Source organism: Bubalus kerabau, chromosome 15 (assembly GCF_029407905.1).
Source record: "Bubalus kerabau isolate K-KA32 ecotype Philippines breed swamp buffalo chromosome 15, PCC_UOA_SB_1v2, whole genome shotgun sequence".
Classification (NCBI taxonomy): domain Eukaryota; kingdom Metazoa; phylum Chordata; class Mammalia; order Artiodactyla; family Bovidae; genus Bubalus; species Bubalus kerabau.
This window is the reverse complement of record NC_073638.1, coordinates 64,475,948-64,501,227: the sequence shown is the minus strand read 5'-3', so window position 1 is coordinate 64,501,227 and position 25,280 is coordinate 64,475,948. Positions and strand designations below refer to the sequence as shown.

General features: G+C 38.9%; 1 protein-coding gene and 1 non-coding gene across 2 annotated transcripts in view; one reads left to right on the top strand and one right to left on the bottom strand.

The window, feature by feature from the left end:
• Positions 1-286, bottom strand: part of HIPK3 (homeodomain interacting protein kinase 3) — an 88,543-nt gene extending 88,257 nt beyond the window's left edge. The window contains exon 1 of the mRNA XM_055549282.1: positions 152-286. The gene's annotated coding sequence lies outside the window, so the exon portion shown is untranslated. The remainder of the gene's footprint in view (positions 1-151) is intronic.
• Positions 287-21,446: 21,160 nt separating this feature from the next.
• LOC129629392 (U6 spliceosomal RNA) lies at positions 21,447-21,549 on the top strand. Its single transcript, XR_008703223.1, has one exon. It is a non-coding gene; the product is annotated as a U6 spliceosomal RNA (small nuclear RNA).
• Positions 21,550-25,280: the final 3,731 nt, after the last annotated feature.

Genomic DNA, 25,280 nt, shown 5'->3' with positions numbered 1-25,280 from the left:
ACTCCAGTATTCTTGCATGGAAAATTTTATGGACAGAAGAGCTTGGTGGGCTACAGTCCAAGGGGTCACAAAGAGTCAGACACATACACAAAGGAGAACAGTCCTCCTCCCAATTACCTTGTGTTCGTCACTGCCCTTTTTCCTCACTTACCTCGTATAGGTTCCAAAATGGAGAAATCCAACAGGTTTAGGGAATGAGGCTGACCCTTCTCCAAAAGAAAAATCTTGGGATTTTGTCAGAGCCCGAGTCATCAACCCACATTCCCTTCCTCAAAGAAATTGGAGATTTGTTGCTGTTATTGTTGACTTCCTCTAGACCCTAGGTTTCCAGTCCTGCCTTGATGGGATGTGGGGGGAGGAGCACTTAGTCCACCAGAAAGTGGACTCTAAGCAGAGAGGTTCAGCAGCAAAAATCCTGTCTCCTTCCTCCTGGGAGCTCCCAGCCACTTTATGCAAATAATCTACTTTCCCTCTAGATAGCTTTGTGCACCTGGGCCTCAGGGAGGGGTGGGTAGGATGAAAAAAATGTTCAGGAGTGTCTCAAGACTACCTACATTTGCATGACTGAAGGGCCCACTCCAAATAACTCTTTGTAGCCTAGAGATCTGTTTCCTTTCTTTAAAAAAAAAAAAAATGGTTCTAACTATAGATTAAAATAATCTCATTTTAATCTGGAACTTCACAAATCTCATCTTAAATCGGGATCTTGGTACTACAGTCAGCACAAAAATCTCATAAAATTCATCCTTGAAAAATACAAAAATTGCCCCTAATGTATAATGGCAAAAACTGAAAATAACGTGCCATGGATTTTAAGGATTCTTCACTCACGTAGATGCCATTTGGGTGTCAGGTGAATGGGTGTGTCCATCATCCTGGAGGAAGAAATTCAAGATTTAACAGAAGAACTGTAACAAACAGAGTGATTGCTGGACTCCATCTTAAGATGATGAAACTGGAAAAGCCTACAGTTTATAATCGTCATTAATATTCTTAAGTGCTCTAAGAGGTGAACCACATGAAACATTTACTTTATGACTACTTACAAGTAGCACATCATTAATATGTACTTATTATTGTACAGGATTATATACACAGAGAAATGTGTATTATACCTTGCAAGCATGCCTGTTCAGTTGCTCAGTTGTGTCCAACTCTTTGTTACCCCATGAACCATAACCTGCCAGGCTCCTCCGTCCATGGGATTTCCCTGGGCAAGAATACTGGAGTGGGTTGCCATTCCCTTCTGGGGATCTTCCTGACCCAGGTATCGAACCCAGGTCTCCTGCATTGCAGGTGGATTCTTTACCATCTGAGCCTCCAGGGAAAGACCCTGTTTCTGTTTTCATAGACAGGGTCATTTGTGTCATATTTTAGATTCCACATGTAAGTGATATGGTATGGAGTTTGTCTTTCTCTTTCTGGCTTCACTTAGTATGACAATCTCTAGTTGAATTCTACTTCAGGTTTGATTGAATCCATTGCATCAGCTCCTAGAGAGAAAAGGGCTGCCAGCACCCACACTGTTTACATTTTCCATTCTCTCCAGAGCTTCTGGAGTTTAATTCTCGGAAGTTAAATGTACTGGTGATGCAATTTAACAGAGTAGCGTAGTTTTTATATTAGAAAAGAGATGTTTAAACTGAGGAAATGCAAAGAAGGCAAATAAACCATTGATCTTGTTTTGATTTTGACATTTCCCTACTCAACAAGCATTTTGACTGTGTCACCCACTAAAACTGCCCATATTTCTTAATTTGGCTGTTGAAGGACATTGCATTTGGATTCCATAAAACCTTTCCGTCCATTTTTCCTATATGCCCTGTGATCCCACCAAAGTGTGCTTTTCTCTTTCCCCAGTGATAACCTTTTATTTCTCCATGCTTATCAGGCTTGCCCTCTCATCATTAAAATCCCATCCTTCCTTCAAAGTTAAATGTTCATGCCTCCAAAAAGCTTTGATTGAACATACCATTCTTAAGTGACATATATGCTCCCCACAAATATTTTTCAAATCCTACCACTTGCCAGACACTGTTCTGAATGCTTTTATTTAATTACTCAAGGATAACTGTTACTGTCTTCATTTTATAGATGAGGAAATGGAATCACAGAGAGATGAAAAAGCTTGTCCAAAGTTAACACAGTAAATAATGGAGCTGGATTTGTAATTAAGCTGTCTGTCCTTAAACATCTACCCCAATCACAGATTTTTCACTAAATGCATTCTTGAAAATGTTTTTATAAAGCATGTAGGAATAAAGGAAATTGTAATTTACTTTGGGAAAAGTTCACATTGAGAACTGTGTTCCTGACAAGTCTCAGCATCAAACCATGGCTATGACAAACATTAAACTCTTAAAAAAAGTAGAGTTTTATAATTCTCTAAAATGATACATAGAGAAGAGTCACCCAAGCTCATCATGTCCCACATTCTCCTTTCACAGATGAGAGAACAGAGATGAGATTCAGATAGGTGAGAAGAGAGGCTCAGGTAGGTTTCATTCCTTTCCCAAGACCATCCACATCCAGTCCTCCTGCCTCAGTCATCCCAACTGATCCATCAGAATGATTTTATTCCCAGAACAGGAACCCCTTGATTTATCCTTAAATTCCTTCTTTCCTCTTTTAATACCTGAACTAGTGAAACAGCTCAGTTCCTCCACACTCAATATTGACTACCTGGCTCCAAAATAGAAATTACCCACCCTTCCTTTTTGAGCTCACCGTTGCCATAGTGGAATGTGTGAGGAAGTATGCCACAAACATCCAGGAGAATCCGTGGGAATGCCGATCATGCATAGCCAGGTAACAATTGCAATAAAAACTCTGTGTGCTAATCCATATTCCTCTGAGTTAGGGAGATTTCAGGCATTTAAGGAGACAGTCTCTTAGTCAGGGTCTGTCCTCAAACCACATCACAGCCTACTCTACGTATGTGTCAGTCTGGCTCTTCTAGGGGACAAGAAATAGGGAAGTGCTCTCCCAGGGCACTGGCATGGAAAATGAAGGGGGACAACTTAAGGACAGCTGTGCCTTTAACACTTCAGCAGTGATTCTAGGTAAGGTTGTGTATGAATTGGTACTCTCCTTTTTTCCTTGGTGCTTTTCTCCTACTTATTTGTGATGCTCCTTATATTACATTCGCCTACACACCTGCACTTCCCATTCCTCTCTTCAAAGATACTCCCTACAAACTGCAGATTATGCTCTGGCTGCCAAGCATCCAGAGATCTCTACCATCAAAATTACTTCTTCTTTCTTTCTTTTTCTTTGTTAATTTTTAAAAATTTTATATGAGTATAGTTGATTTACAATGTTGTATTAGTTTCAGGTATACAGCAAAGTGAATCAGTTATATACATATATCCACTCTTAGATTCCTTTCCCATTTGTGTCATTGCAGAGTATTGAGTAGGGTTCCTTATGCTATACAACAGGTTCTTGTTAATTATCTGTGTTATATATAGTAGTGTGTATATGTTCTTGCCTGGAGAATCCCAGGGATGGGAGAGCCTGGTGGGCTGCGGTCTATGGAGTCGCACAGAGTCGGACACGACTGAAGTGACTTATCAGCAGCTGTTTTTCTGGAGAAGGTGATGGCACCCCACTCCAGTACTCTGGCCTGGAAAATCCCATGGACGGAGGAGCCTGGTGGGCTGCAGTGCATGGTGTCGCTGAGAGTCGGACACGACTGAGCGACTTCACTTTCACTTTTCAATTTCATGCATTGAAGAAGAAAATGGCAACCCACTCCAGTATTCTTGCCTGGAGAATCCCAGGGATGGAGGAACCTGGTAGGCTGCCATCTATGGGGTCGCACAGAGGTGAACACGACTGAAGCGACTTAGCAGCAGCAGCAGCAGCAGCAGCAGTGTGTATATATCACTCCCAATCTCCCAATTTATCCATACCCTTCCTTATCCCCTGGTAACCATAAATTTGTTTTCTACATCCATGACTCTATTTCTGTTTTGTAAATAAGTTCGTTTGTACTTCTTTTTAAAAAAACTTTGAATATAAGCAATACCATAGATATTTGTCTTTGTCTGACTTACTTTCGCTCAGCATGATAACGTCTCGGTCCCTCCATATTGCTGCAAATGGCATTTTTCATTCTTTTTAATAGCTGAGTAATATTCCATTGCATGTATGTGCCACATCATTATCCATTCCCCTGTCGATGGACATTTAGGTTGCTTCCATGTCCTGCATATTGTAAACAGTGCAGCAATGAACATTGGAGTGCATGTATCTTTTTGAATTATGGTTTTCTCTGGTTATTTGCCCAGGGGTTTCAGGGTCACTCCTTGCTTTGATGAAAATATCCGTTCCCCCAAGTAAATTCAAGTTTAATCTTAAGGAAAGGAAAGCATTCTATTTAAAGCATCCTTTAAAATGTTATGTTTCAAAGTAGTTAAAGCAGCCAATAGCCTAAACAAAGCCTTTTGCTGGAATTAAAAAAGGCACTTCTCATGATGTTTTGCTTCCGTCTGTCAGAAAATTGTCCTATCATAAGGATTTTGTTAAGGCAGCACACTTTTCTGCCATATGTCTGAAAGACTTCTTAATAAACATACAAACCTGAGATGTTTGCAGTATGTCTCATGCCCTCCACCCTTCCCACCCCAGCAGCCCTGCTGATACAGCCTCCCCTTCTTGTCCTCTGTCCCTCGTAGGAAGCGGTAAAAGGAGACTAGACAAGAAGTAATCAGGAGACTAAGTTGCCTGTGTGACTTGGGGGGCGTTTCATACCTTTCCAGGTCTTTATCGTCATCTTTAAATTTGATATAATATTCATCTTGCAGGCAAGTTTAGGATTAAATGAGGTAGATTGTGCAAACTCAATACATGGTGGGCTCAATGTGAAGATTAGGTGACCACCTTAGATGAAGGTGATCAAAATGTGCAAACTTCCAGTTATAAGATAAATACATACTAGGGAAGTGATGTACAACATGATAAATATAATAACACTGCTCTATATTATATATGAAAGCTGTTGAGAGAGTAAATCCTAAGAGTTCTCATCACAAGGAAAAAGTTTTTTTCTTTTTATTTTGTATCTGTATGAGATGGTAGATATTCACCAGATTTTCTGTGATAACCACTTTATGATGTATGTAAGTCAAATCATTATGCTCCACACCATAAACATACATAGTGCTGTTAAATGTACACAGTGCTATGTGTCAATTATATAGCAATAAAACTAGGAGAAAAAATTTTGAAAAGGTGAATCTAAATGTTTAAGAATGTCTAATTAGTAAAATTTCAGGCTACTTGGAGAAGATATTCAGGGTTACATTTCTGGGTCTATTTGCCTTTTGAGATCAGCCGCAGAAGTCAGGGAGAAATGGGGAAGGATTTAGCTACAAAAGGCAATGTTTACCTTTCTCTAGATCCCCTTTCTCTGCCTCCCTCCCCTTCTTTGCTACTTCAAGGACCAACCAGTTTTCTCAAGCTTAAACCTCTCTTCCTCCTTTTATTACCCGGTGTTATGTCTGAACCATCCTTTTTAAGTTTTGTTCCACTTTGAAAAAGGCAGTTTTCCCTGAGACAGGAGAACTGCCTTGCCCTAAATGCAAAATTCTGAAGTCTATCCTAGGGATAAGCCCCAACCATAAAGTTTAGAATCCTATATGGATTCCTGTCAGTTAATAATCAAATATCAACTGAAATTTCTGTTCAAATTAAGTTCACACTTCCCTTATTCCCAAATGATCCCCAAAATGTCTGCTTTGCCTTCAGTAATTATATAGTTATTTATGCCTCTTGCTCATTACCCAAATGTCTAAATTACTATGTAGCATGATGATAGTGTATGTTATTAAATATGTGTGAGATTAATGCTGTGGTGCAGCTTGCTTTTTTCTCTAAACAGGAAACTCTGTTCAAGTATTTTCAGGCTTTATAGTTTTTTTATGTGGCCTAGGCCCACATCCTTGAAATAACGAAGGAAACATTAGTCATAAAATTGCTGATGGGATTAATGCAGTAACATTTTTTTTTCTTTTTTATGAGAGGAAAAAAACATTTGCAGAAAGAAAAAAAATGAAAAAAAAGAGGGAAAATTATTAAAAGGCTTATGAGATTTTGAAAGAAGCAATCAAATGTGAAGCAAAAAATTAAAATGATATATTTTCTCATGTAGAGTTCAATCAGTTCATGTTGCAGTAAAATTAAATGAAATATGCAACAAAATCTAAACAAATGTTCATTTTTAATCAGTATACTGAGAATTACTATGTAATGTTCATACATGATCTACAGACTATAGAACTTCATTTATTCTTTGCATGATAAGGAATGAGTGAAAGTCACTCAGTTGTGTCCAACTCTTTGCAACACCATGGACTATACAGTCCATGCAATTCTCCAGGCCAGAATACTGGAGTGGGTAGCCTTTCCCCTTCTCCAGGGGATCTTCCCAACTCAGGGATCAAACTCAGGTCTCCTGCATTGCAGGAGGATTCTTTACCAGCTGAGCCATCAGGGAAGCTCAAGAACACTGGAGTGGGTAGCCGATCCCTTCTCCAGTGGATCTTCCCAACCAAGGAATGGAACCGAGGTCTCCTGTATTGCAGGCAGATTCTATACCAGCTGAGCCAGCAGGGAAGCAGAATATTTCAAAACCATGTAAAGGAAAATCTACTTTGTTTATATATAGTTTATTTTATTTAAAATATAAATGAACTAAAATAATGCTATATTAATATAGTTCTTATATAATTTATATGTTAGGAAATCATGTATCACACACAAATCTATATTCAGTAAAAAAAAAAATCAGTTGCTTGATAATTATATACTAAGCTCTGAGTCTTAAGATATACTTATTTAAATATCTGAAAAACTAAAAAAACAAAAAAATTTTATACAAACTGCAAAAGGATAAATACACTCATGACTCCCCTATATTTATAAATTTATTATTTCTTGCCCTAAAAATATATGAAAGAAAAATTTTAAATAAATTCCACAGTAATTAAATAAATTCCACATCATAACAATGTACTTCTGTTATTGAAAAGATGGACTACTCTAATATCATTGGAAGAAACTGAGAATCTATGGTACATATTTTTGAGTGTATTATTTTGTATGTCTGTGGTATTATCTTCAAGCAATTTAGGGATTCCTATGATACATTGAGCTCAGAGTTTTTAAGAGTTGAAATCACAAATTAGAGAACATAGAGGCATTTAAAGGCTTCACAGTCAGAGCTGGTGTAACTATAGCACCAGCTTTGCTATAGAAAGCGAAGAAGAACTAAAGAGCCTCTTGATGAAAGTGAAAGAGGAGAGTGGAAAAGTAGGCTTAAAACTCAACATTCAGAAAACTAAGATCATGGCATCTGGTCCCATCACTTCATGGCAAATAGATGGGGAAACAGTGGAAACAGTGACAGACTTTGTTTTTTTGGGCTCCAAAATCACTGCAGATGGTGACTGCAGCCATGAAATTAAAAGACACTTGCTCCTTGGAAGAAAAGTTATGACCAACCTAGACAGCATATGAAAAAGCAGAGACATTACTTTGCCTACAAAGGTCCGTCTAGTCAAAGCTATGTCCAGTAGTCGCGTGTGGGTGTGAGAATTGGACTATAAAGAAAGCTGAGTGCTGAAGAATTGATACTTTTGAACTGTGTTGTTGGAGATGACTCTTGAGAGTCACTTTGACAGCAAGGAGATCCAACCAGCCCATCTTAAAGGAAATCAGTCCTGAATATTCATTGGAAGGACTGATGCTGAAGCTGAAACTCCAATACTTTAGCCACCTGATGTGAAGAACTGACTCATTTGAAAAGACCCTAATGCTGAGAAAGATTGAAGGCGGGAGGAGTAGGGGACAACAGAGGATGAGATGGTTGGATGGCATCACCGACTCGATGGACATGAGTTTGAGCAAGTTCTGGGAGTTGGTGATGGACAGGGAGGCCTGGCGTGCTGCAGTCTATGGGGGTCACAAAGAGTCAGACACAACTGAGCGACTGAACTGAACTGAACTGAACGCATCAGATCATCTTTCACTTATATTATGTTTCTTATATCTGTGTGCCTCAGTTTCCTCATCTATAAAATGGAGACAACAGAATGATACACAGCTCCTAAGAGTGTTCTGAGAAGTAAATGCATTAATAGCTGTAAAGTACTTAGAAAAGTTCCTGGCACATAAAAAGAATTCATAAATGTTAGCTGCCATTATTGTCACAGTCTCAATGATGTTTCTGAGCTCGCCGCCCTAATGTCCATGCTCCACACAGCAGCCAGCATGATTGTTTAAAAGTATAATCCCCGTGGCTTAAAACACCAGGGGCTTCCCTGGTGGCTCAGTGGTAAAGAATGCCTGCCGGTGAAGGAGACACAAGAGACGTGGTTTCAATCCCTGGTCCGGGAGACCCCACATACCATGGAACACCAAGCCCCTGTGCCACAGCTATTGAGCCTGTGCTCTAGAGCCTGGCTTCCCTGTGGCTCAGACTGTAAAGAATCTGCCTGCAATGTGGCAGACCCAGCTTCGATCCCTGGGTCAGGAAGATCCCCTGTACAAGGAAATGGCAACCCACTCCAGTATTCTTGCCTGGAGAATCCCATGGACAGAGAAGCCTGGTGGGCTAGTCCATGGGGTTGCAACGAGTTGGACAGGACTGACACTTTAACTTTCACTTTTCTAGAGCCTGGGAGCCACAACTCCTGAGCCCCTGTGCCACAACTACTGAAGCCTATGAGCCCTAGAGCCTGTACTCTGCAGCAAGAGAAGCCACCGGAATGAGAAGCCTACACACCACAACTAGAGTACAGCCCCAGTTAGCCACAACTAAAGAAAAGCCCACACAGCAATGAAGACCCAGCACAGCCAAAAATAAATAAAAAAATAAAAAATTGTAAAAGAAATGGAATAAAAACGTAACCCAAATTATATATCCCTACATTCAATGAATATTAATTGATCCATGCATTACTTTAAAAAATATGTCCAAAGTTATTTGATACTCCTCTCTTTTAGAAGTGAATTCTAGTTCCCCTCCTTTTCAATGTAGGTTGGACCTGGTGACTTGTTTTTTTAAACAAGTCCATAAAGAAAGCTTAGCACCAAAGAACTGATGCTTTTGAACTGTGGTTTTGGAGAAGACACTTGAGAGTCCCTTGGACTGCAAGATCTAACCAGTCAATCCTAAAGGAAATCAGCCCTGAATATTCATTGGAAGGACTGATGCTAAAGCTGAAACTCTAATACTTTGGCCACTTGATGCAAAGAAATGACTCACTTGAAAAGGCCCTGATGCTGGGAAAGATTGAAGGCAGGAGGAGAAGGGGACGACAGAGGATGAGATGGTTGGATGGCATCATTGACCCAATGGACATGAGTTTGAGCAAGCTCTGGGAATTGGTGATGGACAGGGAAGCCTGGCGTGCTGCAGTCCATGGGGTCACAAAGAATCGGATGCGACTGAGTGACTGAACTGAGCTGAACTTTTTTAAAAAATAGAATTAAGCAGAAATAATGGTGTGCAACTTCAGACACTAGGTCACAAAAGGATGTAGGGGCTTTCCCTGCTATGTTGAGAGCAATTTTAAAGAAACCAAGGAACTGAAGCCTATGGTCAAAAACCACGTGAAAGACTTTGGAAGCCAGTCTTTCCGGCCTCAGTCCAACCTTCAGATAACTTTAGCCCCTACAAGACCCTGAGCACAACCACCCTTCAGGAAGTTTAGCCCTTCCTGAATTCCTGATCCACAGAAACTGTGAGATAATAAATGCTTGCTCTTTTAAGCCACTGAAATTTAGGGTAATATGTTCCCCAGCAATAGATAACTAAATAGTAAAATTACCTATTATGTTCTAGACAGTTTTCTAGGCACTGGGTATGAAGTAATGATGTACAGAACAAACTCTGTGTCCTCATGTGGTACTTACTTTCTAGTGGGGCTGACAGAATGTGAGCAAGAAATAAATAAAGTCAGGTAGCAATAAATGCTCTGAAGAAAAATAAGAAGAAAGATGTAAGCAGCTTGAGGATTGGAGAGGAGACATGTTGGTAGGGTTGGGAATGAAGCTCTCTTAGATAGAATATCCAAAGAGATGGTTTTAAACAGAAACCTAAATAATGTAAAGGAGGGAGTCACATCATAATGTAGAGGAATAGTAGCTTTTGTTTCTTTCTTCTAAAGACCCAAAGGCAGGAAAGAGTTGGCATATTTCAGGAAGAGCCAAGCCAATGTGACCAGAGAGAAGGGACCAGGGACAGAGTGGCATGAGGAAGATCTGTGGGTAGTCAGGCAGACCATGGAGCTTCCTTGCCTAAACGCTTCATAAGCCAACTATTAAAATGAGAATAACACACATGCTTTTATCCAAGGGCTACAGACCTACCTCTCTGACCTCATCCCCTCCCATATACCCCTCAGTCACTGCAGTTCTGGTTAGACTGGCTTTCAGCTAGCAGCTATTACCCTCTAAAAATATCAAGTTCATTTGCTTACATAATTGTTGATTTTGTCCCCTCCTATTGGAGTATAGGGCTTGCCATGTGGCTCAGTGGTAAAGAATTTGCCTGCCAAGCTGGAGACACAGGTTCAATCCCTGGATCAGGAAGATTTGCTGGAGAAGGAAATGGCAATCCACTCCAGTATTCTTGCCTGGGAAATCCCACAGACAGAGGAGCCAGGCAGCCTACAGTCCATGGGATCACAAGAGTCGGACACCACTTAATGACTAAACAGCAAAAACAACATTGGAGTATAACCTCCACCAGAACAGTAAACTCTCATAAAACCTTGTCAAATGAATGAAAAGAATAAATTCCTTTAAGAACACACAACAACATTACAGCCTAACATACTCTACTACAAAAGCTATAACCTCTGTGTACTTGTGTGCTAAGTTGCTTCAGTTGTGTCCAACTCTGTGTGACTCTGTGGACTGTACCCCACCAGCATCCTCTGTCCATGGGATTCTCCAGGCAAGAATACTGGAGTGGGTTGCCATGCCCTCCTCCAGGGGATTTTCCTGACCAGGGGATCAAACCCACACCTCTTATGTCTAACTTGCATTGGCAGGCGGGTTCTTTACCACTAGCGCCACCTGGATAACCTCCATGTAGAACAAATCAACTCCCACCGGAGGGTGGGCAAGCTCTGAGCCATAGATAATTGGAACTCTGACAGTCTGAGTAGACACTCATAGGCTTATGGGATTCCAAAAGTTATGTACTTGACTTTGTGCTCAGTCGCTTAGACATATCTGATTCTTTGCAACCCTATGAACTGTAACCCACCAGGCTCTCTGTCCATGGGACTTTCCAGGCAAGAATACTGGAGTGGGTTGCCATTTCCTTCTCCAGAGGTATTTGACTTTAAGTAGATATATTTCTCCCCTCTTAGTCCAAAATAAAGATAGTAATGCATACATCTATTGAATTATGATGGCAGAATTCTTTTTCTTAAAAGGATATGTAATTTATTACCATTTAAAGTATCAGCATAATGTATTAAAAGTCATTAAAACTTTCAAACAGAGCAAAATTCAAATCATGTCATTTGCTTCCTATGTGACCTTGGGAAAACTACTTAATCTCTTTAAGCCTCAATTTTGTCCTCTATAACTAAAGAGGTGGTAATACCTACCTCATAGAATTATAAGAATTCAGTTAAATGCCAATAAGTAAGGAAGTGCTTTAAAAAATTTAAGAAAAGCCTACAGTGATGAGGGGTATGTCAAAGGCCACAGGAAGCAACTAAAGGAGCTCTCAGTGAATACATCTGGAACATTTTAAGCAACAAAACAAATGAAATAGTGTTGAACCATAACTCAGAGTATCAGATAAGTGAGTCTATGATGATATAAGCAAATGACTGGATAAGTAGACAAATAGGAGAAAAGAGACAAATCTCCCATGCGGAAGAATTTCAAAACATGTATGTAGATATCCATCCCATTGTCAAGAAGATGGACCGTAACGCCCCACTCTTCCCTACCCTCCCACCTTTCAATATTGACTTTAAAGGAAGTCATTATGTGCAGCCTTCCTGTAAGGAGTGGGGAGTTACAGTCCGTTTTCTTGGGGCTGGGGGCGTGGGTACTGGGGAGGGTGTCGAGGAGCACGGTTTTCCATCCCTGGTCTGGGAACTGGATCCCACATGCGGCAACTAAAGATCTTGTATGCCACCAACTAAGACCCAGAGCAGCTAAATAAATTAATTATTTTTTTTAAAAAAAGAATAGAATATTTTAAAATAAAATAGTAAAATGTACCACAGTACATTTTAATGTACTGTGATATTCTGGGTGGAATCTTGGAACAGAAAAAACATTAGGTAAAAGCTAAAGGAATCTGAACAGGCCATGAACCCTAGTTAATAATAATATATTAATACTGAGTCATTAATTCTAGCAAATGTACTATACTAAAATATTAATAATAAGGGAAACTGGATGTGAAATATATGAGAACTTTTTGTAATATGTTTTTGATTTTCTGTTAAATCTGAAGCTGTTCTAAAAAACAAAGTATTTTTTAAAATTCAATTAGAAAAGTATGTAGGAAATGTATATAAAGTCTTCAGCACAATACCAGCTATTCATTGAAATACTGTCGTTTATCTAACCTTAGCCATTGTTGATAGTAAAAAACAATCATTATTATTTTATAGGGTAGCAAGAAAGAAAAATTGCTGTAAATTAAATTATGACACAATGCCTTAAGAATGGTCCTGTGAGAAGTATGAATTGGGCATGCCATTTCCCCATTGCTTTGAAGTATATTTTATCAATTTTGAGTAGTTTGGCATGTTTTCCAGCTCTCACTTGCATTGCTTGGCTGCTGCTAGGCAATCCTCTTGCATACATCTTCATAATAAAGTGAAACATATCTTCATTATGTATCAGTACTTTTTTCCATCTCATACAGGATTTGAAATCATTCCTTTGAAAAAAAGAAAATGAAATTACAATTATTTCCTGAATGACAAATATTCACTAAATATCAAATTTGTGCCCTGTTGCTCTGTGTCTTTCTGTATAAACAATAAATTTTTTAATGAAAAATATTAGTGCCATCTTTTCCCATTTTAAGCAGCAATTAAACTCAGTATCTACAGCACCAGCAATGCATGTAACTGCATTAGGGTGACAACAGTTTGAACAATTATAACTAAACTCACAAAAACAACTAGGCAGAAACAACCAGGACACAATTGCTGCCCATGTGCTGTGAGTAGCGTCATGGATTTGTAAAATATAAATTTTTATATTTTCAGAAATTCTAAAATGTGGAAAAGAAAAATGTGTCTTAGAAAGTTTGGATAAATAACTCTGCTACAGCCATACAATGGAAACTGCAGCATTATAAAAATAATAATAATAAGATAGATCTACTTTTATTTACAGAGAAAGATGTCTAAGATACATTGCTTTAAAATGTTGTTACATTTCGTTTATTTCTGTAAAGTAAAAAATAACACATTAACATTTATATGTACTCAAATATATATGTTTTATTGTTGTTCAGTTGTTAAGTCCTTTCCAACTCTTTTTGATCCCACAGACTGCAGCACAACAGGCTCCTCTGTCCTCCTCTATTTCCTGGATTTTGCTAGCTTCATGTCTATTGAGTCAGTGATGCCTTCTAACCTCTGCCATCCCCTTCTCCTTTTGCCTTCAATCTTTCCCAGCATCAGGGTCTTTTACAAGAAGTTGACTCTTCACATAAGGTGGCTAAGGTATTGGAGCTTTAGCTTCAGTATCAGTCTTTCCAATGAATATTCAGAGTTGATTTCCTTTAGGATTGACTGGTTTGATCTCTTTAATGTCCAAGGGACTCTCAAGAGCCTTCTCCAGCATCACAATTCAAAAACATCAATTCTTTGGCCCTCAGCCTTTGGACTATAAAGTCCAACTTTCATATCTGTACATATCTACAGGAAAAACCATAGTTTGACTATACCGACCTTTGTTAGCAAGTGATGTTTCTGTTTTTTTAATATGCTGTGTAGGTTTGTCATAGCTTTCCCTCCAAGGAGTAAGCGTTTTTAATTTTATGGCTGCAGTCACCATATTGCAGCCAAGGAAAATAAATCTGTCACTGCTTCTACTTTTTCTCCTCATATTTGCCATGATGTGATAGGACCCAAGCCATGATCTTAGTTTTTTAAATGTTGAGTTTTAAGCCAGCTTTTTCGTTCTTCTCTTTGACCCTCATCAAGAGGCTTTTTGGTTCCTCTTCACTTTCGGCCACAAGAGTGGTGTCATCTGCATACCTGAGGTTGTTGATACTTCTCGTGGCAATCTTGATTCCTGAATGTGACTCATCCAGCCCAGCATTTCGCATGATGTACTCTGCATAGAAATTAGATTAACAGGGTGACAATATACAGCCTTGTCATGAGTTCAGTTCAGTTGCTCAGTCGTGTCCAACTGTTTGCAACCCCATGGACTGCAGCACACCAGGCCTCCCTGTCCATCACCAACTCCCAGAACTTACTAAAACTCATGTCCATTGTGTCAGTGATGCCATCCAACCATCTCATCCTCTGTCATCCCCTTCTCCTCCTGCCTTCAATCTTCCTCAGCATCAGAGTCTTTTCAAATGAGTCAGTTCTTCGCATCAGGTGGCTAAAGTATTGGAGTTTCAGCTTCAGCATCAGTCCTTCCAATGAATATTCAGAACTGATTTCCTTTAGGATTGACTAATTTGATCTCTTTGCATTCCAAGGGACTCTCAAGAGTCTTCTCCAACATCACAGTTCAAAAGTATCAATTCTTCAGCCCTCAGCTTTCTTTATAGTCCAATTCTCACACCCACACATGACTACTGGAAAAACCATAGCTTTGACTAGACGGACCTTTGCTGGCAAAGTAATGTCTCTGCTTTTTCATATGCTGTCTAGGTTGGTAATAACTTTTCTTTCAGGGAGCAAGTGTCTTTTAATTTCATGGCTGCAGTCACCATCTGCAGTGACTTTGGAGCCCAAAAAACAAAGACTGTCACTGTTTCCACTGTTTCCCCATCTATTTGCCATGAAGTGATGGAACCAGAGGCCATGATCTTAGTTTTCTGAATGTTGAGTTTTAACCCAACTTTTCCACTCTCCTCTTTCACTTTCATAAAGAGGCTTTTTAGTTCTTCTTTGCTTTCTGCCATAGTTTGGTGTCATCTGCATATCTGAGGTTAGTGATATTTCTCCCAGCAATCTTCATTCCAGCTTGTGCTTCATCCAGCCCAGCATTTCTCATGATGTCCTCTGCGTATAAGTTAAATAAGCAGGGTGACAATATACAGCCTTGACGTACTCCTTCCCCAATTTGGAACCAATCTGTTGTTCCATGTCCAGTGCTAACTGTTGCTTCCTAACCTTCATACAGATTTCTCAAGAGGCAGGTGAGTTGGTCTGGTATTCCCATCTCTTTCAGAATTTTCCACAGTTTGTTGTGATCCACACAGTCAAAGGCTTTGGCATAGTCAATAAAGCAGAAGTAGATGTTTTTCACTTTTTCGATGATCCAGCGGATGTTGGCAATTTGATCTCTGGTCCCTCTGCCTTTTCTAAATCCAGCTTGAACATCTGGAAGTTCATCGTTCCTGTACTGTTGAAGCCTGGCTTGGAGAATTTTGAGCATTACATTGATAGCATGTGAGATGAGTGCAATTATGTGATAGTTTGAACATTCTTTGGCATTGCCTTTCTTTGGGATTGGAATGAAAACTTAGCTTTTCCAGTCCTGTGGCCACTGCTACATTTTCCAAATTTGCTGGCATATTGAGTGCAACACTTTCACAGCATCATCTTTCAGGATTTGAAATAGCTCAACTGGAATTCCATCACCTCCACTAGCTTTGTTCGTAGTGATGCTTCCTAAGGCCCACTTGACTTTGAATTGCAGGATGTCTGACTCTAGGTGAATGATCATACCATCATGATTATCTGGGTTGTAAAGATCTTTTTTGTACAGTTCTTCTGTGTATTCTTACCACCTCTTCTTAATATCTTCTGCTTCTGTTAGGTGCATACCATTTCTGTCCTTTATTGTACTCATCCTTGCATGAAATGTTCCCTTGGTATCTCTAATTTTCTTGAAGAGATCTCTAGTCTTTCCAATTCTATTGTTTTCCTCTATTTCTTTGCACTGATCACTAAGGAAGGCTTTCTTATCTCTCCTTGCTATTCTTTGGAACTCTGCATTCCAATGGCTATATCTTTCCTTTTCTCCTTTGCTTTTCTCCTCTCTTCTTTTCACAGCTATTTGTAAGGCCTGCCCAAACAGCCATTTTGCTTTTTTGCATTTCTTTTTCTTGGGGATGATTCTGATCCCTGCCTCCTATACAATGTCATGAACCTCTGTCCATAGTTCTTCAGGCACTCTATCAGATCTAATCCCTTGAATATATTTCTCACTTCCACTGTATAATCGTAAGGGATTTGATTTAGGTCATACCCGAATGGTCTAGTGGTTTTCCCTAGTGTGAGTGTGAGTGTGAAGTCACTCAGTCATGTCCGACTCTTTGTGACCCCATGGACTGTAGCCCACCAGGCTCCTCTGTCCATGGAATTTTTTAGGCAAGAGTACTGGAGTGGGTTGCCATTTCCTTCTCCAGGGAATCTTCCTGACCCAGGGACTGAAGCTGGGTCTCCCGCATTGTAGGCAGATTCTTTACCATCTGAGCCACCATGAAAGCTAGTGGTTTTCCCTCTTTCTTCAACTTAAGTCTGAATTTGGCAATAAGGAGTTCATGATCTGAGCCAAAGTCAGCTCCCAGTCTTGCTTTGCTGACTGTATAGAGCTTCTCCATCTTTGGCTGAAAAGAATATAATCAATCTGATCTTGATATTGACCATCTGGTGATGTCATTGTGTAGAGTCTTCTCTTGTGTTGTTGGAAGAGGGTGTTTGCTATGACCAGTGCGTTCTCTTGGCAAAACTCTATTAGCCTTTGCCCTGCTTCATTCTGTACTCCAAAGCCAACTTTGCCTGTTACTCCAGGTGTTTCTTGTTTCAGCCTTTTCATACTCGTTTCCCAATTTTGAACCAGTCTGGTATTCTATGTTTGGTTCTAACTTTTACTTCTTGACCCACATACAGGTTTCTCTGGAGACAGGGAAGGTGGTCTGGTACTCCCATATCTTTAAGAATTTTCCACAGTTTGTTGTGATCCACACAGTCAAAAACTTTACCATAGTCAATGAAGCAGAAGTAGATGTTTTCCTGGAATTCCCTTGCTTTCTCCATGATCCAATGAACATTGACAATTTGATCTCTGGTTCCTCTGCCTTTCCTGAATCCAGCTTGTACATCTGGAAGTTAGTTCATGTATTGCTGAAGCCTAGCTTGAAGGATTTTGAGTATAATCTTGCTAGCTTGTGAAATAAGTGTGTTTTTATGGTAGTTTTGAACATTCTTTGACATTGCCCTTCTTTAGGATTAGAATGAAAACTGACCTTTTCCAGTTCTGTGGCTACTGCTGGGTTTTCCAAATTTGCTGGCATATTGAGTGCAGCACTTTCACAGCATCAACTTTTAGGATTTGAAATAGCTCAGCTGGAATTCTATCACCTTCACTAGTTTTGCTAGTAGTAATGCTTCCTAAGGCCCACTTGACTTCACATTCCAGGATGTCTGGCTCTAGATAAGTGACCACACTATTGTGGTTATCCGGGTCATTAAGACCTTTTTTTATATAGTTCTTCTGTGTATCCTTGCCACCTCTTCTTAATCTCTTCTGCTTCAGTTAGGTTCTTACTGTTTCTGTCCTTTATCGCGCACATCTTTGCATGGAATATTCCCTTGATATCTCCAATTTTCTTGAAGACATCTTTAGTCTTTCCCATTCTATTGTTTTCCTCTCTTGCTTTGCATTGTTCATTTAAGAACCCCTTCTTATCTCTCCTTGCTATTTTTTCAAACTCTGAATTCAGATGGGTATATCTTTCCCTTTCTCCCTTGCCTTTCATTTCTCCTCTTTTCTTGGCTATTTGTAAGGCCTCCTCAGACAACCACTTTTCCTTCTGGCATTTCTTTTTCTTGGGGATGGTTTTGATCACCAGTTCCTATACACTGTTAGGAACCTCCATCCACAGTTCTTCAGGCACTCTATCAAATCTAATCGCTTGAATCTATTTGTCACTTCCACTGTATAATTGTAAGGGATTTGATTTAGGTCATACCTGAATGGCCTAGTGGTTTTCCCTACTTTCTTCAATTTAAGCGTGAATTTTGCAGGAAGGAGCTCATGATCTGAGCCAGAGTCCACCCCGGTTGTTGTTTGTGTTGACTATACAGAGCTTCTCTGTCTTTGGCTGCAAAGAAGATAATCAATCTGATTTTGCTATTGACCATCTGATGATGTCTATGTGTAGATTTGTCTCTTGGGTTGTTGTTAATAGTAACTATGACTAAGAAGTGGGATTATAGTACACTTTAACTTTCTGTTTTGTTTGGGTTTATAAAAATAAACGTATTTTATTCAGATAATCAGTAGAGTATGTAACCAATCAGGAGAAAAAAATAACCTTATGATAACCTTTGAATAAATGATTATCTACTGGTAAAATTTCTTCACTTAAAAAATATTTTTAGCAAAAAATTAGTTGTACCAGAAAAAGTACTAGATGCTTTCCTATACATTCTCTTAACCAAGAGAACAACAAAAAACTGATTAACTATTTATCACAGAAATTATAAGGGAAATTCCAGTATAGAATAGAATTTTGAGCTAGATCTATCATCCAATTTTTAATATAATTAAAATATAAATGATATAAGCAACTATTAAGTATCTAAAAGACTGAACAAATACGTGACTCATTTAAAAGCACCATTTTAGGAAATATCATGCTCCACAAAAAATACTGTTGTTAATGAATTCTAATTCAAGGATTTAAGGAATGGAAAAATACTGTCACTTTTCCAGTTAGGGGAAATAGGTTAATCAATGACTAAAAGAGAGGAAGTATGCTTAGCAGATCTGGGTATGTTCACTTTAGTTCAGTCTCTCTCTCACAATATTTAAAGAATGGATTGACTTTCATACTGATTCTCTAAAATCCTGTATTGCACTAATTATATGCACTCATACAACAGACACACAAAGGCTTCTACGTGTATGCAGGCACATAAAACCTGATCATTCCTATTGTTACAACAGCAGCACTTAACACGAGTTGATATAATTCCAAATTACATGGGCACTCATCTAAGCAAATTAGGAAGTGTTGCTTTTCCTGTATTTGCAAAACAAACCCAACATTTTAAAAACACAGCCTAACACTGTTTCAAGTTTTGAAATGAGGAAACAGATGACAGGCTTAAGGAAATCCCAGACTAGGTATTTATAAGTTCCAAAGATACCACAGTTGTTGCGCTTCTCTTAAAATGAGCCTTTTCTAAAGGAGAATTATGACAAATTAAGTGTGAGTGCATGAGCAGAGGCAGGAAATTTGATAAAGATCCAACAAATTACGGAACAGTCCAGAAAACCTCTTGGGGGTTATGTTCTTTACAAATAGTAAATATCTTTCTAAAAGTTCATGCTCTTTAAAGAGTTCTCCAAAACTGGCATCATAGGAAGATGGCACCATTTAATACATGACATTTTTGTCATTCTTTTCTTGTCAAAATGAAAAATATTCTGAAAGCTAAAGGAAGTTAATTTGTAAACACTGAAAACAGGTGTTTTTTTTTTTAATTTATTTTAAATCTTGAGTCACAGGATCAAAACTAACCTAACTGCTTACATATTATTTAATTTGCTACAATGGAAATTTGCTTTAAGATTTTGCAGATCACAACTGCTGTAATGCCAACACAAACATCTGTAGTTCAGTAGGGTTTAACTCTGATCATATGTCACAGAAGTGTTCTCTCTACTCCTGAAATAGTGGGTTAGATCACAGTTTTGCATCTGTCTGTGGGAATTGTTACAAAAGGCCCAACTTTACAGAAACTTTATGTTTCGGTGTTTTCAAGTTCTTGATATAACAAGTTGTTAAGGCTGGCATTGAGGAAGGAGCAAATTACTGAAAGTGACAAATATTAAGTAGAAAAGAGATTTGCACAGGTAAGAAATATTAAAAGTGTTATTTTATTTCAAATTATTTATTTTATTTTTGGCTATGATGGGTCTTCATTGCTGCACAAGGGCTTTCTCTAGCTGAAGCTAGCAGGGGCTGTCTTTGCCGTCACGTGCAGGCTTCTCATTGCGCTGACTTCTCTTCCTGCAGAGCACAGGCTCTAGGCACACAGGCTTCAGCAGATGCAGCACGTTGGCTCAGTAGTTGTGGTAGGCTCAGTTTCTCCACGGCAAGTGGAATCTTCCCAGATCAAGGATCGAACCAGTGTACTTTGCACTGCAAGGTGGATTCTTAACAACTGGACCACCAGGGAAGCCTCATCACTATAAAAATTTTGTATGTCCTTATATTAATAGGACACACAATTCACTGTGCTGTAAAGGAAAATATCATTTTATATAAGGAAACTTCAACCAAGACTTCTTACTGAAGATCTATACAATTCCCTTTTCCCCTTATACTACACACATTCATAATAAGAAAGTGAAAAGTCAATATATAAAGATTTCAACCCAGGTTTGTTTTTTTTTGGCCATGCACAGGGTCGGACACGACTGAAGCAACTTAGCAGCAGCGGCAGCAGCTTGGCTTCTTAATTCCCTGACCAGGGATCGAACCTGGACCGGGCAGTGAAAGTGCCAATTCCTAGTCACTGGATTGCCAGGAAATCCCCTCAGTCCACTTTTAACATAAACTTTGGCTCAGCTGGTAAAGAATCTGCCTGCAATGCAGGAGACCTGGGTTTGATCCCTAGGTCGGGAAGATCCCCTGAAGAAGGGAAAGGCTACCCACTCCAGTATTCTGGCCTGGGGAATTCCAAGGGCTATACAGCCCATGGGATCGCAAAGAGTCAAACGCAACTTTCACTTTCACTTCACTTTCACTTTTGAAAAACTATGGAGTCATACATTGAAGACTTGCTTTCTTTGTATGAATATACAGCTCCCAACAAATCATTAGAAATCTTGATAGAAAAAAAGCACAAAAGTATTTATCCTAGAGATATATTCTTACATTTTTAAAATAATATATATGTAAGTATGTTCTTCGTACTGTTGTTTAGGATTAATGTGGAAGATAAAGATTTATGGGTATATGTGTATACTCAAATATATAGAATCTCTCTGAAAGAATAAACAAGAAACAAAAATTTTCTAAATGAAATTTTTTTTTTTTTTTTAGTTACTGTATATGTACCAAGAAAGCTAATAGCTTAGGTTTTGGTTATATAGTTGTGTTTGTGTTTTTGTCTTCACTTTTTGTACTCTCTCCAGAAAATTACCTGGGTAAGTAGGGACCAGAAGAAGAGAGACTTACTATTCATTGTATAGTCTTTTTCATCTTTTGAAGCAATTGCTTAAAGGATATGCCTTTTTGCATGCTTCAGCAGCACGTGTACTAAAATTGGAATGATACAGCAAAGATAAGCATGGTCTCTGCACAAGGATTACACACCAATTCATGAAGTGGTCTGTATTTAAAAAAAAAGATCCTTTGATTTCACAAAGAATTGACAACATTAATTTGATGATTGCAGAAGAGATCACCTGTTACAATTCCCACCCACCTGAGGATCCAGCTTAATTAAAGATGGAATGTAGCAGCAACTGATGGCTTGGAAAGAACAAGAAAAGTCTTTAAAAAACTGGTCACCTTGAGGAGTGCTCCTCTTTTATTTTTCAGTAATTTTGTCTCCTCAAAATCCTTTTATTCTCTATTTCACCCCAAGAAATTCCTCCCTCTAATCTGCAGTGTAAAAGAGGTGTTCTCCAAATTTTAAAACTGCAAAACACATTTTAGGTCAATATTTCATGTAGAATAAATTTAATTTTGACATACATTTATTTTATAAGCTCATTTACATTTACTTTTATCAAGTCAATCAAAAGGAACAATAAAGCCATTTCGACGAATGTGAAAAATGGAAATCAGAAGTTATGTATAATCATTTGCCTTGTATTTGTCTTTTCCTCCAATTATTATTTTTATTTTTTAAATTTTTGATTGGGCTAGGTCATTCTTGCTGAGTAGGTTTTTCTCCAGTTGCAGCAAGCAGAGGCTACTCTCTAGTTGCCGTTTGTGGGCTTCTCATTGTGGTGGCGTCTCTTGTTGCAGAGGATGGGCTCTAGGGCAAATGGACTTCAGTAGTTACAGAATTTGGGGTCAGTAATTGCAACTCCTAGGCTCTAGAACACAGGCTCAGTAGTGTGGCACAAGGGCCTAGTTGCTCTGTGGTATGTGGGATCCTCCTAGATCAGGGATCAAACCTGTGTCTCCTGCATTAGCAGGTGGATTCTTTACCACTGAGCCACCAGGGAAGCCCTCCAATTAATTTTTATACTTTGTTTTGATTACATAGTATCACAATACTCCTTATCACACAAATATATGGCTATAGAGAATAATTCGTTGTTTTTGTTTAATTTTTTTTAAACAGCGTGCTTTGGAACTTTGAGTTGTTCTTTGATTAAACGCATTCAGAAATGCAAAGATTTATAATAAGAAGGTTCTTTCTAAATTGTATCCCTGGGACTTCCCTGGTATAGTATCCACATACCAGTGCGGGAGACATGGGTTCGATCCCTGACCGGTGAAGATTCCACATGCAGTGGAGCTACTAAGCCTGTGTGCCACAACTAATGAGCCTGTGCTCTGAAGCCCACGAGTTGCAACTATTGGAACTTGTGCTGTACAACAAGAAAAGCCACTGAAGCAACAAAGTCCTAGTTCCCTTCCCTGCACTAAAGAAAAGCCCACATGCAGCAACAAAGAACTCATGAGCTGCAACAAAGACTCAGCACAGTCCAAAAAAAAAAAAAAACCCTTCCCTGAAAGCCATAGGGTAGTTCCTGGCTTTTGAGCCTAAACTGCCTATTCTCCTTATTTGACTCTATATAGGGCACCTTGCTCCTTGGAAGAAAAGCTATGACCAAGCTGGACAGCATATTAAAAAACAGAGACATTACTTTGCCAACAAAGGTCCGTCTAGTCAAAGCTATGGTTTTTCCAGTAGTTATGTATGGATGTGAGAGTTGGACCATACAGAAAGCTGAGTTCTGAAGAATGGATACTTTTGAACTGTGGTGTTCGAGAAAACTCTTGAGAGTCCCTTGGACTGCAAGGAGATCAAACCAGGCAATCATAAAAGAAATCAGTCCTGAATATTCATTGAAAGGACTGATGCTGAAGCTGAAGCTCCAATATTTTGGCCCCTGATGCAAAGAACTGACTCATTGGTAAAGACCCTGATACTGGGAAAGATTGAAAGCAGGAGGAGAAGGCGACGACAGAGGATGAGATTGCTGGACGGCATCACCAACTCGATGGACATGGATTTGAGCAAGCTCTGGGAGTTGGTGATGGACAGGGAGGCCTGGTGTGCTGTGGTCCATAGGGTTGCAAACAGTCGGCCATGACTGAACGACTGAACTGAGGGCACCTTCCAGTAAACTCTGTGCTTTCCTTCACCACAACCCAATGTCAGTAGATTGGCAGCACATCAGGTGAACAGACCTGTTTGGTTCAGTAACAGAAACAGAGCTCCTCTGTTGGCAGTCTTCGTATTGCAGCTCTCCACTACAAGGGCCAAGACTTTCTCAGAGCTGTTCCATAAGCCAAAGTTCTTTCCATCCAATTCTCAGTTCTTCCCTCCCACCTCTCAAAGGTCAGACCTTCATCACAGACTGACTTCTGTTTTCTCTCCTTTATCTTTCACAGGCCTTATCCATAATAAATCTGTTGCACTTCTAATTCTCAGCTGATATCTGCTTTCCTGGGATAGGAGCTAAAATATGCACATTAAAAATACATTCACTATTTTTATAATACATTCTAGTTCACTGCCATCAAATACATAATATTCACTCATCTCTTTTTTATTTTCTTGTTTGGACCTTGAAAATTATACCACTTATTCAGTCACAGTGATGTGTGTGTGTTTCTTGTTTGCCAGTTAATTCATGAAAAGGATACTACCTGTAAGACCTTGTATTTTAAAAGAATTGTTTCCCAAACAGTCCCTTCCATTTTATCATTACTCAGTAGTTCTTTTCTTGGCAAAAGATACCTAAAACACTATACCATTTTTCATCATAAAAGTGATACAGGCAAGACATCCAGTTAGCAGAAAGCTTCTTTCCATTGAGACAACAGCCCAATTTGTTGAACAAGTGCTTACTATAAATTCAAAATGCTTATTACTGTTTTTTAAAATGTTGGAGACATTTATAAAGATGGCTTCTTTATTTGCTGGTTGTGAATTCCACATTCTAAAACTGTCAAATATTTAGGATTCAACTCAAAAGCAGAATGTGAAAATCAGTAGTAATTAAATCAATTGAGAAAACATCAGCGCTGCTTACCAAGACTTCACTTAGAATAGAAATTTCCAGCTCTTACCAGAAACTGCAAATTTTCAGACATTGAAGCATCTTGTGAGATCTGTTTGCCTGCCCATGTTCATGATAAGTAAAGGAACACATCTTCCAGGAAATGGCCTCATAGATCTTAAAAGCACAAGAAAGGAAAACTGACATCATTCTTTCAATGGTACCCTACCAAAATCTCAGAGAGAAGTTTTATACGAGTTTGTTTTTCTGACTGTTGAAAATAGGCTGGTTGCAACAGAGGCGTCAGATTGCTTCTCTCTGTCAACTTCAAGTTCAAATTTAGGAAGTCATTCTGCCTGAGAACATGTTGTGCAAATTAACCATAGATTTCTAAGCTGAAAATAAGTTTCAACAGGTCTAAATTGCGCCTAGGTTGTTCTTCTCCCCATTGCCTTTTGGTGCTTTATAAAGTTGATTGTTCCTCCCATGATTCACTAGGAGTAAAATAACATATCAAATTTGACATTTAGAAGAGAACTCTCCAAGAATGACATAGTGTTCTTGGTTTTCAATGTTTTGAATACTCTTTGCAATAGACTTTCCAATAAAGTACTGAAGGGAAGCAAAATGCTGATTTCCTACTGTAGTTATTTTATTAAATTAGATAATGTGTGTAGGAATAGGAAAAATGACAGGTAAATTTTGCTGAGCAGAAAGTGTGAAGCACACAGCATGACTTGTAGAGGGAAGGAGTTACACGAGTGAGTGCACTCACAATAGCAGAAAAGCTTGGGAGGATGGGATGGTTATGGAAGCTGCATAAACTCCCTGGGGAATGTAAATAGGGAAAAGTGTGTTTTTTAAAAGCTGGAGCATTTTGATAG